Source organism: Brachyhypopomus gauderio, chromosome 1 (genome assembly GCF_052324685.1).
Source record: "Brachyhypopomus gauderio isolate BG-103 chromosome 1, BGAUD_0.2, whole genome shotgun sequence".
Taxonomy (NCBI): Eukaryota; Metazoa; Chordata; class Actinopteri; order Gymnotiformes; family Hypopomidae; genus Brachyhypopomus; species Brachyhypopomus gauderio.
Window position 1 is genome coordinate 40,522,185 of NC_135211.1, and position 18,156 is coordinate 40,540,340.

Consider the following 18,156-nt stretch of genomic DNA (forward strand, 5'->3'; position numbering starts at 1 on the left):
GCCATCAGTATATGTTACAGGGAAACCGAAATGCTCCCATACGTGTGATTTAAATGATCCGAGAGGCTTTTCAAGCTCTTCTTCTCCTCTAGCAGCCATGATGACTCTTAACTGACTGTTTAGAACACGCTGCCATCACGTGACACCCAGCGCCTTTGTTTATATATTTACAATGCATATACGCGTCGAGATTTAGAAATTCATAATTTTAACTATGTGATAATTACAAAAATGGATTCCACAAGGTCATGGTTAAACTTTTGGCAACTGATCCGCGGTTCACCTGTGTACCGATCCGTGGGGTGTGATCCGTACGGATCACGGATAATCCGAGATCCGTTACATCACTAATATATATAATATATATATATTTAATTTAGTATTCCACCCCCCCCTCGCTCACAAAAAGGTCAGGCTCAGGAATTTTTCCCACTATCACCCCTGTAAAGGTGAAACATAAACATAAAGGTGGTACTGAAAAGCTGAGAGAGAAACAAAGAAAGGCTGCAGAAGTTACTCACTGAGTGAACAATGTAGGTTTCAGTAGCTTTCCAGTTGATTTTCCCCTGTATTTTGTCAGGGTCAAGTTGTTACGTTTGTTAGTTATTTTGTTATGCCACTATGTGGCTTTGTAATCATATTATTGCTGGAAGTAATATTGTCCATATGACAATAAAAGCTGTCATAGACACTACATGCCATGTATAGATTCATATACAGTATATATATATATATCGACACACGCGCACACACACACACACACACACACACACACACACACATACGGATATATAATATATATATAATATATGTATAATATAGTGGGCCAGTCTGTCAGGAACTCCCAGGCCACTTTTTCTCCCCAGTCCGCCCCTGCCACTGACCAATCACAACTCACCACATACTGACAAATCACAATTCACAACATACTGGTTTCACCTGCACCATGGCACAATAATCAGGTCTCACACACACAGGAACTCACAGCTGGTGGTTGGACAGTGATTTACAGTCATGAATAACAACTCACCATCTGGTAATGTTTGAAAGTGACCATGATGTGACTACTCTGATCTCTGTGTGTCACGTCTAACCCCGTCCCCGTCAATCACCTCCCTGTCAGTTTTTCTCATCCATGTTTCTCTTTCCACCTCTCCTGAGAGGATAACACCCTGTTTAAATTCTGACATCTGTATCTCATCATAACTGAAGCAGCTTCTCCTGTTCAGCACAGATCAGATCCACAGACACTCATATGAAGTCAAAGGTCAAGGGGTTCCAGATCCTCTTTGGTGTGATCTCAGCTGGAAATTTATTAGCTTTTGATATTTATTGCACATCCACAGACCAGTGCAGGATAAAAAACTTTAAAATCCCAAATCTTTGTAAAAAAAAAAGCAAAAGTACAGTTACACTATATAAAGTGCATTTACATCTATCAAATTAAATTTAATTCTCTCAACCTGAGACAACTGGTTTGTTCACAACAGAAGTAAACTTAACAATAAAACCTCTATTCTTAATTAAATAAATCAAATACCCAGTCTGGTAGACATTCAGGAACTTCAAGTATTTTTTTTAAATAATGTTTATATCGCCACCTTGAAAATGCGGCTTTCTTCGGCTTGCTCCTGACTTGCCATTTCTGCCTCTTCTCCATTTGTATGGTGTGTCACTTCGGCATGCGTGTAAAAACACTGGCTCTGATTGGCTATCATAACGCTGACTGTTAGTATATCAATATATAGTAACGCACCGCTTTTAATGACCAGTAACGTCAACGGCGTTGTAACGACAGGAAAAGTAATTAATTATATTATCCCGTTACTGACAAACCTAGCCACTAGGGTGCACACACCAGTGTATTTTAGTGCCGGTCCCAAGCCCGGATAAATAGGGAGGGTTGTGTCAGGAAGGGCATCCGGTGTAAAAACTGCGCCAAATCAAGTGATGCGGATCAAAAACAGAAATTCCATACCAGATCGGTCGAGGCCCGGGTTAACAATGACCGCCACTGGTGCTGTTGTCCAACAGGGCATTAGTGGAAATTGGACTACTGTTGGGACAAGGAGGAGGAGGAGAGGGGGGAAGAGGGTTCTGAAGATGAAGGAGAGGAGACAGAGCAGGAGGGTGGAGGTTAGAGTTGGTACGTTGAATGTGGGCTCTATGACAGGTAAAGGGAGAGAGCTAGCTGATGCGATGGAGAGGAGGAAGATAGATATACTGTGTGTACAGGAGACCAAGTGGAAGGGGAGCAAGGCCAGGAGCATTGGTGGTGGCTTCAAACTATTCTATCATGGTGTAGACAGGAAGAGTAATGGAGTAGGGGTAATCCTGAAGGATGAGTTTAGTAAGAGTGTAGTGGAGGTAAAGAGAGTAAGTGACAGGGTGATCTGTGTAAAGTTAGAGATTGATGGAGTGATGATGAATGTCATCAGTGCCTATGCTCCTCAGGTAGGTTGTGATGTGGATGAGAGAAGAATTCTGGAGAGAGTTAGATGAAGTTGTTTTACAGGTTACTAAAGAAGATGTGGTTATTGGAGCAGATTTAAATGGACATGTTGGTGGAGGGAACAGTGGTGATGAGGAGGTGTTGGGTAGATATTGTGTTAATGTAAGGAATATGGAAGGACAAATGGTGGTAGATTTTGCTAAAAGGATAAAGATGGCTGTAGTTAACACTTACTTTAAGCAAAAGGAAGAGCACAGGGTAACATATAAGAGTGGGGGAAGATGCACAAAGGTCGACTATATCCTCTATAGGAGACGAAATCTGAAAGAAGTTAGTGATTGCAAGGTGTTACCTGGGGAGAGCGTAGCTAAACAGCATAGGATGGTGATATGTAGGATGATGTTGGAGGTGAAGAAGAGGAAGAGAGTGAGAGCGGAACCTAAGATCAGGTGGTGGAAGTTAAAGGATGAGGACTGTGGTGTAAAATTCAGGGATGAGGTGAGGCAGGTACTGGGTAATGGTGGTGGTGTTCTGGATACCTGGGATGAGACTTCAAATGCAGTGAGGGATGTGGCTAGGAAGGTACTTGGTGTGACCTCAGGACAGAGGAAGATAGACAAGGAGTCGTGGTGGTGGAATGAGGAAGTGCAGGAAAGTTTGAGAGGAAAGCAGTTGGCTAGAAAGAATTGGGATTTTCAGCGAGATGAAGAAAGTAGACAGAGGTACAAGGAGATGTGTCGCAAGGCAAAGAGAGCAGTGGCAGAAGCTAAAGAGAAGGCATATAGCAAGCTGTATGAGAAGTTGGACACTAAGGAAGGGGAAAAAGATCTGTACAGATTGGCCAGACAGAGAAACCGTGATGGGCAGGATGTGCAGCAGGTTAGGATGATAAAGGATAAAGATGGAAATGTGTTGTCTGGTGAGGAGAGTGTCTTGGGAAGGTGGAAGGAGTATTTTGAGAAACTGATGAATCAAGAGAATGAAAGGGAAAGAAGGTTAGAAGAGGTAGAGGTTGTGAATCAGGAAGTGCCCCAGGTGAGCAAGGAGGAAGTAAGGGCTGCAATTCGGAGAATGAAGTGTGGTAAGGCAGTTGGACCGGATGATATTCCAGTGGAGGCATGGAAATGTTTGGGAGAGACAGCAGTGGAGTTTTTGACTGGGTTATTTAACAGAATCTTGGAAGGTCAGAAGATGCCTGAGGAGTGGAGACGAAGCATAATGGTGCAGATTTTCAAGAATAAGGGTGACGTTCAGAGCTGTAGTAATTACAGGGGAATAAAGTTGATCAGTCACAGCCTGAAAATCTGGGACAAAAGGAGTTACATTGTGTGTTTGTTGACTTAGAGAAAGCTTATGATAGAGTACTGAGACAGGAGCTGTGGTATTGTATGAGGAAGTCAGGAGTAGCCGAAAAGTATGTGAGGGTAGTGCAGGATATGTATGCGAACAGTGTGACAGCAGTGAGATGTGCGGCAGGAATGACAGATGAGATTAAAGTGGGGGTAGGACTACATCAGGGATCAGCCCTGAGTCCCTTCCTGTTCACAATTGTCATGGACAGACTGACAGATGAGGTTAGACAGGAGTCCCCTTGGACTATGATGTTTCCTGATGACATTGTGATCTGTAGTGAGAGTAGGGAGCAGGTGGAGGTGAGCTTGGAAAGATGGAGATATGCTTTGGAGAGCAGGGGAATGAAAGTGAGCAGGAGTAAAACCAGTGTTGGGTAAGTTACTTTAAAAAAGTAATTCGTTACAGTTACAAGTTACCTTGTTTAAAATGTAAATGTAGTGTAACTTTTCTGATTACTTTTGAAAAGTAATGTAACTAATTACTTTTGGATTACTTTTTGATTACTTTAAGGTTTAAATGAGTATTGACCCATGATCAACATTTAATTTTTGAGAACTGACAGTGTGAACCTTAAAAGAGTACTAAGCTGAGAGGGAATTGGTGACAGGCAATCACAGGAGGTCCACAAAAAGAGATGCCTGCACCAGGCATGTAAGATTCTCAGACTCCTGTCATCGGGCCATACTCTTTTCTGCTCCTGCCCCAGGCTCTACCATTTTCACAGTTTGCAGACTAACACAAGCAGGTTCAGAAACCACTTCTTACCCACAGCGGTCACCTTATTGAACTCTTCCCAAAGACCATACATTCCTTCCCCTCTATCCATACCTTACCATCCACACAACATCTGTACAGTGTTCCTCTTCAATCCACATCTGTATAGCCCAATCTACAGTGGTATAGGATAATCAATCAATCAATCAAAGTTTATTTGTATAGCGCTTTTAACAACTCAAGTTGTCGCAAAGCAGCTTTACAGGGTTTACAAGGTTAACAATACTATGGGTCCTGTAAAGGTATGTCTCTTTCTCAGTAGAAAGCACCTTCTTGTGTTCGGCAATGAGCGGAGGGTCACGGAGGATCACCTGAGACTAATCTTCAATTGGGTGTAACACTCTGCAGAGAAGTGTGTGGCAGGGAGCTCCCGGAACAATTGAGGAACAAACAACTCTCTTAGAAATAGGAGGAGTTTATTCAAACAGGCAGGCTGTATCTCAAATGTTCAAAGATGAGAGGGCGCTCCTCTCATTTATACATACACAGACCATCCCTGTGCACGCAAGCAGCAGGGTGGGCTCAAGATTGCTATTCTAACATAGGTAATAAATTCTACCCTATATGGAAATAACACCTTCTTCTCGCAAGCAAGAGAATTCTGCAGACCGAGCATAATTCTTCTGCATGTCGCATAGTGGACAGGAAGCACAATACCTGAAAGGAAATGATAAGCCTGCGTTTGGCATACTAAGACCTTTCACATACAAGGTGAAAGGACCTTTCACATACAGTGAGACAGGGGGGTAAAATGAGGTGACAAGGGTCACAGAGAACATAGGAGAGGACACAATGTTCACAAGGTTTTGAGTACATGATGAGTATAAAAGACATAATATTCCTTCAATCCCCTCTTTTGTGATTAAATGCAATAATATCACAACACGTTAATACATTTTGTAAATGCATAGATAATAACTGGTCTGCTAGACTTTCAGGAGCGGACGCTTCATCTCATGGGGTCGAGCTTGTATCAAGGCATCGGCCATAGCCCACATCCTATTCATCAGACACCTGAAAAGACAGGGACCACAGCACAGCAACAGCAAAACAATAACAACAATAGGAATGGCCATAGCGATATATGGAGTCATCCATCCAAACAATGTTCCCCACATAGACCAGGAATTACTACCGGTCTCATCATCCGTTAGATCCCTCGCTACCTGCTTCATTTTCTCAACGGCAGTGGTGATTGATCCGCGCTCATCATCGTTAGCAGGAATATACGTACAACATTGATCACCAACTAAGGCACAAACTCCACCTTGTGCAGCAAGCAAAATATCTAAAGCCATACGATTCTGAATCGTGGTTAGTCTTAAGGCAGTAAGCTCAGCCTTAACTCCTATGACAGCTTGGTTAGTAGCGTTTATATACGTTGCTAGTCGGTAATGAGTTTCTTCTACATGGTTCCAGATTCGGGCCACCCCGACCTGCGGAAAAAAGCTGGTCCAGAACCTGGTCATGTACGGCTCAAGCTGATGCTCGGGCGGGGGAAAACCTTGACTGGAATATCGCTTCACTCTTCTACTTCGTTTAGCTGGCTTAAGGGGACTACTAGAGATCATCGTTACTGAGCCTCGTAGTTTTGTGAAGGCACATCGCCCCTCCCAGCTATAGGGGAGGGATAAGTAAACATTATATCTGCAGACCCAGACCCAATCCATATATTTATCTACCCTCATGGTCCCTCGATAATCGGGGGCTATCGCAGAGCCGTTAACAGAACAGTTCAACGAACAATCTTCCCTTACAATAATACTGCAATGAGTTTTATGCACATTACCTACGGGGTTACTACCGTTCCTCTGAAAGCAATACGGGAAGACAGAATTAGGCCCCATCAAGGCCTTAAAAGCTTGAACACGCACGAGGGTACTGTCAGGTGACTGCCAAGTTGTGTACAGGTCAATTTTACGAGCTCTAGTCCTTTTCTGACAAGTCGGCTCATGAGTGTTATGTTTACCACACCACAGGGTCGATTCATAATCTAAACAACGATCTGCTAAGCAGCCAGCTTTTACTGCCGCAAGTGTGTCAGTTTCAGTGGGAATGTCGGGTCGTACGGAGGATGTGGAAGTACTAGTGGGCATAATGTGGCACACATAACATGACTCATTAGTGGTTTGTCGGGCGGTCCAATTTGCATACTGCCAAAAAACATTATCATGGGGAAAACCAAAAACATTATTACCACAGTTCAAGATAAGGCAGAGAGGGCCCGTGACCGAAATCATAATCGTTAGGGTCAAATGGCATCCCCAGATTGGGGGGCCTCCTAGAGCCATCAGGCAAACGGGGTATACGTACGCAGCGTCTGATGCACGTAACCTCTAGAGGGCCTTCCGAAGGAAGGTCTGCCCAATAAAAATATGAAAAATCTACACCTGGTACTTGTGAGGGTTCCAACCTCAGGATACTAGCTCCAATGTACAGAAGACTCAGTATCACATCTTTGACATCCTCAGGGACGGGAGCTGGTGGTGGTTCCTCTGTCGGGTAGTCCTCGGCAGTGGATAGAAGGATTTCAGTTCCCGGAGGAAAGGCGACTGTCCATGGGGGAAGAAAAACCCACTCAATCATTAGTACCTGTAAACACAGAAGGATGAGGTGGAACAGAATACAATCATGCAAGCATATATACATGAACCCGAGTGACTTCTACCAGACGGTTAGTAGGTCATTTCAGGAGCTTTCTTCACGCGGGTAGCATGGATCCACTGTGGAAATAATTCAGTTAGAACGGCGGTTCGGGTAACAGCGAGGACAGTAGTGGGCTCGCTATAGATAGCTTCTGAGAAGCATTTTCGCTCGAATTTTTTTACTAGGACTTGTTCTCCTACACGAAATTCATGAGTGTGTGTCTTAGGTGGATCTGCCATAAGATGGTTAATCTTTTCCCAATAATCATTCAATGTGGTCATGAGCCCATGACTGTACTCACTCAGGTGTACATCTAGGTCCGTCATTCCGACTGAAGCCATCCCTTTTCTCCAAGGGATGGGGAATGGTCTGCCCAAAACAACCTCATACGGTGAGAGATTATCGAGAGATTTTACACCGGTCATTCGAATTTCGGCCAGCACTATGGGAAGGATTTTTACCCAGTCCTGGGTGTTGCAGTTTTGCATTGCCTTCCTTAATTTATTTTTTATGGTTCGATTAGTTCTCTCTACCATTCTGGACGACTGAGGGTGGTATGGGATATGAAATGCCCATTTAATTTGGAGCTCCTTCGCTAAGAGCTGAGTTACTTTGGAAGTAAAGGGAGTTCCTTTATCAGAGTCTATTCCCAAAGGAATGGCATATCTAGGAATGATTTCTTGTTGTAGTTTAGTAACCACAGTTTGTGCATTTTCCTTGGTGCATGGGAATGCTTCAATCCATCTGGAGAACTTATCCACCATGACCAGGAGATACTTGTATGGGCCTCGCTTAGGCATGTGTGTAAAATCAATCTGCCATTCTTGGAATGGAGTTTCTGGCTTAGGTAACGTTTGGTGTGACGCCTTAGGTTTTGTTATGTTATTACGTGCGCAAATCAAACATCTATCCAAAATTATGGACACATCTTCTCTTAGGTTCTTTATGCAAAATAATTTCTCCATATCACTTATCACCCCTCTTCGTTCACGATGAGAAACACCGTGAAAATCGGGAACGAGAAAAGGAACACAGTGTCGCGGAAGACACAAACGACCTGTGTCGTCGGTGATAGGAACAGAAAGTTCACCTGATTTGGCACCCATAGTGGCCCAAAATGAGACATCATCTGGCGTGGCTGAAGCCTGAACAACAGAAATAGACACGCCAGGCAACAATGCACTAGTAGAGGCTGCCTGTGACACAGCAGCAACGTTCAAACTGGGGCAGAGGGGCGCAGAGGACGCGGCCTTAGCTGCGCGGTCGGCCAAGTTGTTTCCCCTAGTCTCAAACGCGTCATTAGTCTGGTGTGCACGAACTTTAACAATGGCTAGAGAGGATGGTAAATGTGAGGCAGCAATGAGATCATTCACAAGGGAATGATGTGAAATCGGTTTACCATCTGCGGACAGAAAACCACGTGCCTGCCAATACCTCCAAAGTCATGTGCTACCCCGAAGGCATAACGTGAGTCAGTATAAATGGTGACGTCGTCATCAGCAGCTAACTGGCATGCTCGGGTCAGAGCAAATAGCTCAGCAGCTTGTGCAGAGTTGAACGGCAAACTGTGTGCTTCTAGGACCCGCTCCGGAAGTTCGCACACTGCATAGGAACACAGAAAAACACCATCAGCAGGTTTTGAACACGAGCCATCAACAAAGAGGTGGCGGCCCTTAGACAAAGGTGTCGATTTGAGGTCAGGTCTGATGCTGGTTTCGAAACTGATGTGAGGTAGACATTCATGTTCCCCATCCTCGTGAGGGGGGCATATAGTGAGCAGACGTGAAAGGGCCGAAGCCACATTGTCAAGGGAAGTATGTGGTCGCACAATGAGATTTTCAGTTCCTGTCAGTATAGCTTCATACCCGCTGCGCCTCTGGGCAGATAGGTGTTGTGTGTTCAGATGTCTAAGAACATATTGTACCTGGTGGGTGGTGTGCAAGATGAGGGGATGCGACAGCACAATTTTTTCCGCATCTGTCACCATAACAGCGCAGGCAGCAATAGCCCTGAGGCAGGAGGGCAAACCACAGGCAGTGTTATCTAACGTTTTAGAGAGAAACGCACAAGGCCTCATACCCCCCCCGTGCTCCTGAGCCAACACCGCGGAGGCGACCCCCCCCTCTTCTGTCACCCATAGGTGGAACGGCAGTTCGTAATTAGGCAGCCCAAGGGCGGGGGCCCTGATCAAAGAGGACTTGAGGTTCTTGAAAGCCTCTTCCATGTTGCTTGTCCACTAGATAGTCTGTCGTGGAGGATCGCTGTGGGAGTAAGCAGCACGCAACATTTTGTCATAGTGAGAACAGTCCGGTATCCACTGGCGGCAGTAATTCCCAAGTCCCAGGAAAGCCATCATGTCCTGCTTTGTGTGGGGTTTAGGAGCAGCGGCAACAATTGCCACTCGGTCCTCAGACAGGGATCTGCAACCCTGCGATAAGTCATGGCCCAGGTAATGTACAGTAGTTTGACAGAACTGTAATTTGTCTTTGGATACCTTGAATCCATGTTCAGCCAGGTGGATCAGCAGTCGGACAGTCGCCTCACGACAATCAGCCTCGTTTGGAGATGATATTAATAAATCATCTGCATATTGGAGGATCACAGAGCCAGGGGGCAGGATGAGGTCACTCAGTGCATCTCGTACTGCTGCAGAAAAAACAGCTGGTGAGTCAATGAAGCCTTGTGGCAGCCTGGTCCATGTGTATTGCTGCCCCCTGTGGGTAAAGGCGAACAGAGGTTGTGTGTCTGGTTCAACAGGGATGCTAAAGAAAGCAGAACAAATATCTACCACACTAAAGTGTGTATGATGATGTGGAATGGAGGACATAATAGCGGGAACATCAGGTACAATAGGAGCTCGTGGGACGACAATTTCGTTAATTCGCCTCAAATCTTGAGTGAATCTCCACGACCCATCTGGTTTAGGAACTGGGTTGACTGGTGTGTTGTACGGGCTGTGACATGGTGTGATTACTCCCTTGGCAAGGAGGTCGGACAGAACAGCGTCGATGCCCAAAGCCTTTTCCTCAGATATGGGGTACTGTTTAACATAAACAGGTTTAGTGTTGTATTTAATAGCAGCTTCGTATGGGACACAGTTAACGAAACCAACATCATTCCGGTGTAATGCCCAAACAGAATTTGGAACCGTTTCTAGTTCCGGGGAGGAAAGGGGGACCGAAACACAGCTGTGGTTTTTGAAAGTTGGGTTGCCTATATGCAGCGCGGAAGTCTCGGAGGTTGACACTGTCAGGCGGGATCCGCTGAAAGAGAGGCACAGACCCAGTTTACTCATCAAGTCACGTCCTAACAGATTAAATGGACACTGTGGCATATATACAAAATCATGCTGAAATCTAAGCTGATCCTCATTAAGCAGACACAGCAGTGGGGGTGTAAAGAATGAATCAAAAGGTTGTCCATCAATTCCCACAGAGCAAATGGACCGAGAGGACAACGGTCCCTCGTATGTAGAGCCCAGAGATGACAATGTAGCTCCGGTATCCACTAGAAAAGGGTATAGCTGATTATTAACTACCAAAGTTATAACAGGTAGGTCTGAGTTTAAGGGCGAAGTACTTGTACTAGTAAAGCATGCATGATTAACCTGGATACCCGGAGCAGGCTCTTGGCCCTGTGGGCAGCCCTAACGGCGGTATGGGCTGGTTTCATCCGGAGCCCAGTGTGGAGGGGGCGCCACACCGGGTGGAGCAGGAGGGAGAGCAGGGGGTTGTGTCCCGTATAGTGGTTGGCGAGGGGGAGGAGTGGGCTGCCAGGTTGGAACAACCTGTTCTCCATCTCGCAGCCGTTTCCTGCACTCTTCCTGCCAATGTCCCTCTTTCTTACAATAATGACACTTACCCGGTCTGCGGTTTACTGGTGCTTGCTGCTGAGCGTTACCATGACTACGGCCCCCTCCCTTCTTTCTCCGGGATGGACCGGGTTGTTGCACGGGCGTACCTGCTTGCACACTCAAACAGGCTTTATTAGCTTTTTTCTCAAACATGCCATCAGATTCCAACACTCGCAATTTCTTCTCAATCTCACCAAGTACCGAGGACCCGCGATCGGCCAAGTGAGTTTTCAAAACCTCGATCACCTCGGGTCTGCAATTGGTTATGAACGTATTCACAAACAAAGCATTCGGCGCGTTCAAATTAACATCCATATTTCCCATATGTATCCACGTATCAACAAACCTCGTCCAAAACTTAGTAATAGGCTCTTTTAGCTCCTGTTTACAGTTAGTCACTTGTGTGAGATCTCCCCTTTTTCGTCTTTTCTCACATAAATAATCACATAACTTTTTTCCCATTCTCGCAACTTCCTTGGGGTCGCTCCAAATATATTTCGTTTCAATCTCGCATATCTGTACACAGCGCTCGGGTGTAGCTGGGGCTGAGGGTGATGCCTCGGCTTCATCCTCTTTTACTTTTCCCTTTTCAACCTGGCTACGGGTCAGTGCTCTGCCCTTTTCAGAACTATACTCCTTCGTCTTTTTCTTTCTATTAACGGGTATATCGTGTTTAGGGTGTAACTGGGGCACCCCCTCGATAAGATGGTCTTCATCATACTCATCTCCCATGGCTTGGGACAGTATAAACCGATAATCCGGTCCACCCAATTCCTGATTACGGGTTAACCGAACCAATGTCTGAGTGAACCGTACGGGGTCCGAATTCGGATCGGGCAGCATTTTTAAGATCCCCCGCAAAGCTGTGACATCAGGGGGAGTAATTTCAACTCCCGCTGAACTGGTTGCCCATGCCATGCCCACGTTAGCGGGGGCGCGCGGTGGCCAGGGCGGTGGATCGGGGTGATCGCCAGAGTCATATTCTGGTTCTGAGTCGGAGTCAGAATCAGAATCAGAACTGTCTTGCTTCATCGGTTTCGGAGGTCGGGGAGGGCGAGCTGCAGCTTTACGCTGTACAGCCGGTGTCGCGACATTTAGTGCGGTGAGATCGGGATAAAGAGTGGTGACGGGTTTAACAGGTGTTTCAGCCTTTTTAACAGGCTTATCCTCCTGCTTCTCATACGGCGGAGGCAGCGGAGCACTTGGTGCAGACGCGCTGACAGTCGGTTTAACTTTTGATTTAGATTTCGCGTTGACTATAACTTTAGGTTTAGGAATGGCTTTTAACACAGCGTTTGGAACAAATATTTTCTTTGCCTCATTCCAGGGCTCTCTCATATCATACCAGCATTTATAACATTCCTCCATATAAGGGTAATCCCATTCGGGATCTCCCAACGACTCGTGTATCATACGGTAAGCACTAGACAGATACCCGGCATCGAACGTACCCTGTCTCGGGTAGGACGGTATCTGCGGGACGGACTCTGTCCATCCAGCTAAATTATCTAGATACGGTGTAACAAAGTACGCGAGTCCGCATCTATTCATCCACTGTGCAGGGGTTTCATTGAGTTCAGGCTTAGGGAATGACGTACCCATGATGTGCAGTAATATACTTATCACGCGGCGGTAATACACAGACGGACAATCAGACCAACAAAAAACCAGCACTTCTCTTTTGCAGACGTGTAATTTAATTCAACAAATTATTTTACTTGTAACTACGTTTCTCAAGAGAAAACCGATGGTTTCTCGAGAACTTCTCCGTCTCCTTCCCCTGGGGAAGGTCAGACTCGCTCCCTCGTAATTAGTGATCCCGTCAATCAGGCAGTCAAAAAATCAAATTTATGTCTTACCTGAGAGAAGGGATCACGTCGGGGTCACCACTTGTAAAGGTATGTCTCTTTCTCAGTAGAAAGCACCTTCTTGTGTTCGGCAATGAGCGGAGGGTCACGGAGGATCACCTGAGACTAATCTTCAATTGGGTGTAACACTCTGCAGAGAAGTGTGTGGCAGGGAGCTCCCGGAACAATTGAGGAACAAACAACTCTCTTAGAAATAGGAGGAGTTTATTCAAACAAGCAGGCTGTATCTCAAATGTTCAAAGATGAGAGGGCGCTCCTCTCATTTATACATACACAGACCATCCCTGTGCACGCAAGCAGCAGGGTGGGCTCAAGATTGCTATTCTAACATAGGTAATAAATTCTACCCTATATGGAAATAACACCTTCTTCTCGCAAGCAAGAGAATTCTGCAGACCGAGCATAATTCTTCTGCATGTCGCATAGTGGACAGGAAGCACAATACCTGAAAGGAAATGATAAGCCTGCGTTTGGCATACTAAGACCTTTCACATACAAGGTGAAAGGACCTTTCACATACAGTGAGACAGGGGGGTAAAATGAGGTGACAAGGGTCACAGAGAACATAGGAGAGGACACAATGTTCACAAGATTTTGAGTACATGATGAGTATAAAAGACATAATATTCCTTCAGGTCCAGAACCCTAATGAGCAAGCCAAAGGCGACAGTGGCGAGGAAAAACTCCCTATGATGGTGGGGAATAGGAAGAAACCTCGGGAGAACCAAGACTCAAAAGGGAACCCATCCTCCATTGGGCGGCCCGTTAACACACAAATACACAAGTCACACACAATTCACACAATCAGACTAGGTAAAAGGTAGAATTGAAAGTTCTGGGTTTTGATATTGTCACTGTAAATGTCTGTTGATGAATGCCAGGCTTTCATTCCGTGTCGGAGCAGTGATGCTGGTATTGTAGGCTCCGACTGCAGTGTTACTCCCCAGGTGAACCCCGGTATCAGCACATCCACCGGCAGCCAGACCATCCCCCAGGTGCCTGCAGGTGCCTGTATCCAATCGTCTTGGGTAGAGCCATGCAAGAAGATAGATAATACAGACTGAGTGGACATGAATTTAAACCACCGTTGATTTAAATGTACGTAGCTCACGTGCCAGTGATCAGCATGTGGCTCCGGCAGACTAATCTATAGCAGCATAACTAAAGGGAGGGGTTCAGAGGTGACTACAGGCATGAGGGCTCACTGAGACATTGCTTTCCAGTCAAGTCATAGTCACAAATAGAGTGATGCCAAGACACAGCTGGATGACAGCATCAACATCTCAGATCACCAGAAATCTCAATGTCTGGGGGCCCCCAAGCCCCACACCTTACAAGGGGAATTTTAGCTGAAGGCTTGATTAAATAGGTGAGTCTTAAGTCTAGATTTAAAGATTGGAACTGTGTCAGAATCTCGGATTGGAGCTGGAAGGCTATTCCATAATTGAGGGGCTTTAACAGAGAAAGCTCTGCCTCCGGCTGTAGTTTTACTAATTTTTGGAACTAGGAGAAATCCAGCATTTCGGGAGCGCAAAGGGCGAGATGGGTTGTAGTAATCAATGAGTTCAGTATATTATAGTATATTATAATCTGTATATTATCTGTATGATTCCATCTGTATTTATCACATTTATTTATATTATATATTTTTCTTTGCCCTGTGCATTGTACTGCCATAACTACATTACACACACATGCATTTCCCTAGGTAATTTATCTACTCTGCATATATCTATTAACCATCTTTACTTACACTAGCTGTAACTAACTGCATTGTATCTCTAAATACTGCATTCTATACAATCTGCACGTGTTGCACTTGATTAGATACCAAACTGCATTTCATTACTTCATACGAATTTAATTTAAATGTATTGCTTGTTGAACGGTAGGTCTAAGATAGGTCCAATTACACCAATTGGGTAGGCTAGGTTGTGTCAGACATCGACAAACGTTTTTCCAACACTAAACAGTCATAAATACTCATTTGATACCGTCTGTCATTGTCTATAATAGTCATGTATGATTTCAACGAATACCTGTTTAGGACTTTAAACAGTTAATTTGGTTAGCCTGTAAATCAAGCTAGCATGCTAAAGAACAAACACATTCAAGTGAATGGTAGTAGCTAGCCCAGCAGGCTAACTGTGGAAACCAGTGTTTGACGGTCAGCATACCCTGCTGTTAGCTCGCTTACAACTTCAATACTGGTTGCCTTCTAGGGTTGCCACCTGTCCCGGTTATCCCGGGACTGTCCCGGTTTGTCTCGGTTTTCCTCCTTTTTAATATTCGGTCCCGGCAAAAAAAAAAATCATTTAATGTCCCGGTCTTCATTAAGTTAGTTCAAACGACTATTTAGACTGTTTCTGCACACTTTAAATCCGTCTTTTTTTTTCTCGCTGTGTCCATTTTACCTTCGCCCCCGTCAACAATTTACGTTCTCGTATGACAGTGTCCTTGTTTTTTGTCAGACCTAGGTGGCAACCCTATTGCCTTCTGAATAAACCTCCAAACTCCGAAATTTACACAAAGGCTTGGCATAATCACAAATAGTTGCCGATGGTAGTACATGGTTCACATTTATTGACAACACGAAAACAAAACAAATGCTCCTTAAATGTCCAGTGCTTGAAGGCATCTGTCATTATTGCTGCTTGAGCTGAAACTGAACCGTGCGCTTGCTGCTCCAGCACAGAATCAAGCGGGAAACGGCGATATAGGGCGCAAAACAATAAAAATATCATTAAATATTTCGCAAAGGTTTTGGTTTATATTTTAAAAATGTAACTAAAATTGTAATTCTTAATTTTTCCAGAAGTAACTGTAACTGAATTACATATTTTCTCATTGTAACTGTAACGAATTACAGTTACACTTTTTTTGTAATTAAATTACGTAACGTCGTTACATGTAATTCGTTACTCCCCAACACTGAGTAAAACAGAGTACATGTGTGTGAATGAGAGGGCAGACGGTGGACATGTCCAGTTACAAGGAGTTGATTTGGTGAAGGTTGACGAGTTTACCTACTTAGGGTCGAGGGTACAGAGTAATGGAGGAAGTGAAAGAGAGGTAAAGAAGAGAGTGCAGGCAGGGTGGTGTGGATGGCATAAAGTGTCTGGGGTGATCTGTGGTCGAAGGGTGTCGGCTAGAATGAAAGGAAAGTTCTATAGGACAGTAGTGAGACCTGCGATGTTGTATGGACTGGAGACAGTGGCACTGACAAAGAGACAGGTGAGGGAGATGGAGGTGTCCTAGATGAAGGTTGAGATTCTCATTTGGAGTGACGAGGAAGGATAGGATCAGAAATGAGTTTATTAGAGGATCAGCACATGTAGCATGTTTTGGAGATAAAGTTAGAGAGGCGAGATTGAGATGGTTTGGACATGTACAGAGGAGGGAGGAGAGGTATATTGGTAGGAGGGTCTTGAGGATGGAACTTCCAGGCAAGAGGAGGAGGGGTAGACCTAAGAGGAGGTTTATGGATGCAGTGGTATAGGATATGAGAGTGGTTGGGGTGTCAGAGGAGGACACTCAGGACAGGGCCAGATGAAGGAGTTTGATCCGCTGTGGCGACCCCTAAACGAGAATAGCCAAAAGAAGAAGAAGAAGATCCCGTTACTGACAAAATGACGCCGTGACCTAATGCCGTTATTTTTAACGCCGTTATTCGCAACACTGGTCGTTATTATAATGTCTGTTTTCTGTTTTTCTGTATCAATCTCTTCTTTGACAGTGCCATGCTTCTCAAGTGAGTCTGTTTTGAAAACCATGGAAATGTGCCGCACAGAGACAAAGATCCCGTTACTGACAAAATGACGCCGTTACCTAATGCCGTTATTTTTAACGCCGTTATTCGCAACACTGGTCGTTATTATAATGTCTGTTTTCTGTTTTTCTGTATCAATCTCTTCTTTGACAGTGCCATGCTTCTCAAGTGAGTCTGTTTTGAAAACCATGGAAATGTGCCGCACAGAGACAAAGATCCCGTTACTGACAAAATGACGCCGTTACCTAATGCCGTTATTTTTAACGCCGTTATTCGCAACACTGGTCGTTATTATAATGTCTGTTTTCTGTTTTTCTGTATCAATCTCTTCTTTGACAGTGCCATGCTTCTCAAGTGAGTCTGTTTTGAAAACCATGGAAATGTGCCGCACAGAGACAAAACATGCTGCAAAGAGCCACACAGTGTCGTAAAATGTTGCAAAAAAAATGTTATTTATTTTTATGGCGGTTTGTCAAATATTTATTATTATTTATGGGGAGATGGGCCACCAGTTGAATAGCCCTGCTTTAGAGCATCCAATTAGAAGACCATTACAGTAGTCCAATCTTGACGAGACAAAAGCTTAGACCAGCTTCTCTGCATCAGCTAACGAAAGTAAATGTCTCAGCTTGACGATATTACCTAAATGGAAAAAGGCAGCCTTAGTGACATTGCATATGTGTGTGTCAAATGAAAGATCCGAATCAACAGTGACACCTAAACTTTTTGCAGTAGATTTAAGTGTTACTGAAAAACCATCTAGGCTAAGGTGAATATCAGCCCAATTGCTTCTAGCAGCTTTAGGCCCAAGAATCAGCACCTCAGTCTTATCGGAATTTAGTTGTAGAAAATTAGACGCCATGCAGTTTTTAATGTCCTGGACGCAGTTCTCAATCTTGAGAGTAGTAGTAATATCATCCGGATTGGAAGATATATACAACTAAGTATCATCTGCATAGCAATGGAAGCTAATAACATACCTACGAATGATAGTGCCCAGTGGTAGCAAATATAATGAGAATAATATGGGGTCTAGTACAGATCCTTGTGGGACACCATATTTTACCTTAAAACCCTCCTATCGTGTTGTGGGTCAATTTGACCCTTTTCAAAGTTTGAAGATGTAGGAAAACTATTTAAAATAATTTTTTCAGTATGAAACTTCTTCTGCTTGGGTTAATTAGTGTAATCAACATATTATATGAAAATAATTCATGTCAGTTATTTGCAACCACCCCCTGCATGTTTATATCACATAGATACTGTTCGGGTAAATTTGACCCTTTTTTAAATTTTTGACCCTTTTTTAAAAATTTTTATTTTTATTTTTTTTATTTGTGTGTGTGTATGTGTGTGTGTGTACAATTGTGTGTGTGTTTGTGTGTTTGTGTGTGTTTGTGTGTGTGTGTTTGTGTGTGTTTGTTTGTGTGTTTGAGTGTGT

The 18,156-nt window shown here is 44.3% G+C and overlaps 1 protein-coding gene across 1 annotated transcript in view; it reads left to right on the forward strand.

Annotated features, from left to right (window-relative positions):
• LOC143520670 (NLR family CARD domain-containing protein 3-like) overlaps positions 1-18,156 on the forward strand; it is a 66,846-nt gene that overhangs the window by 19,594 nt on the left and 29,096 nt on the right. The gene's annotated exons all lie outside the window — the stretch shown is intronic.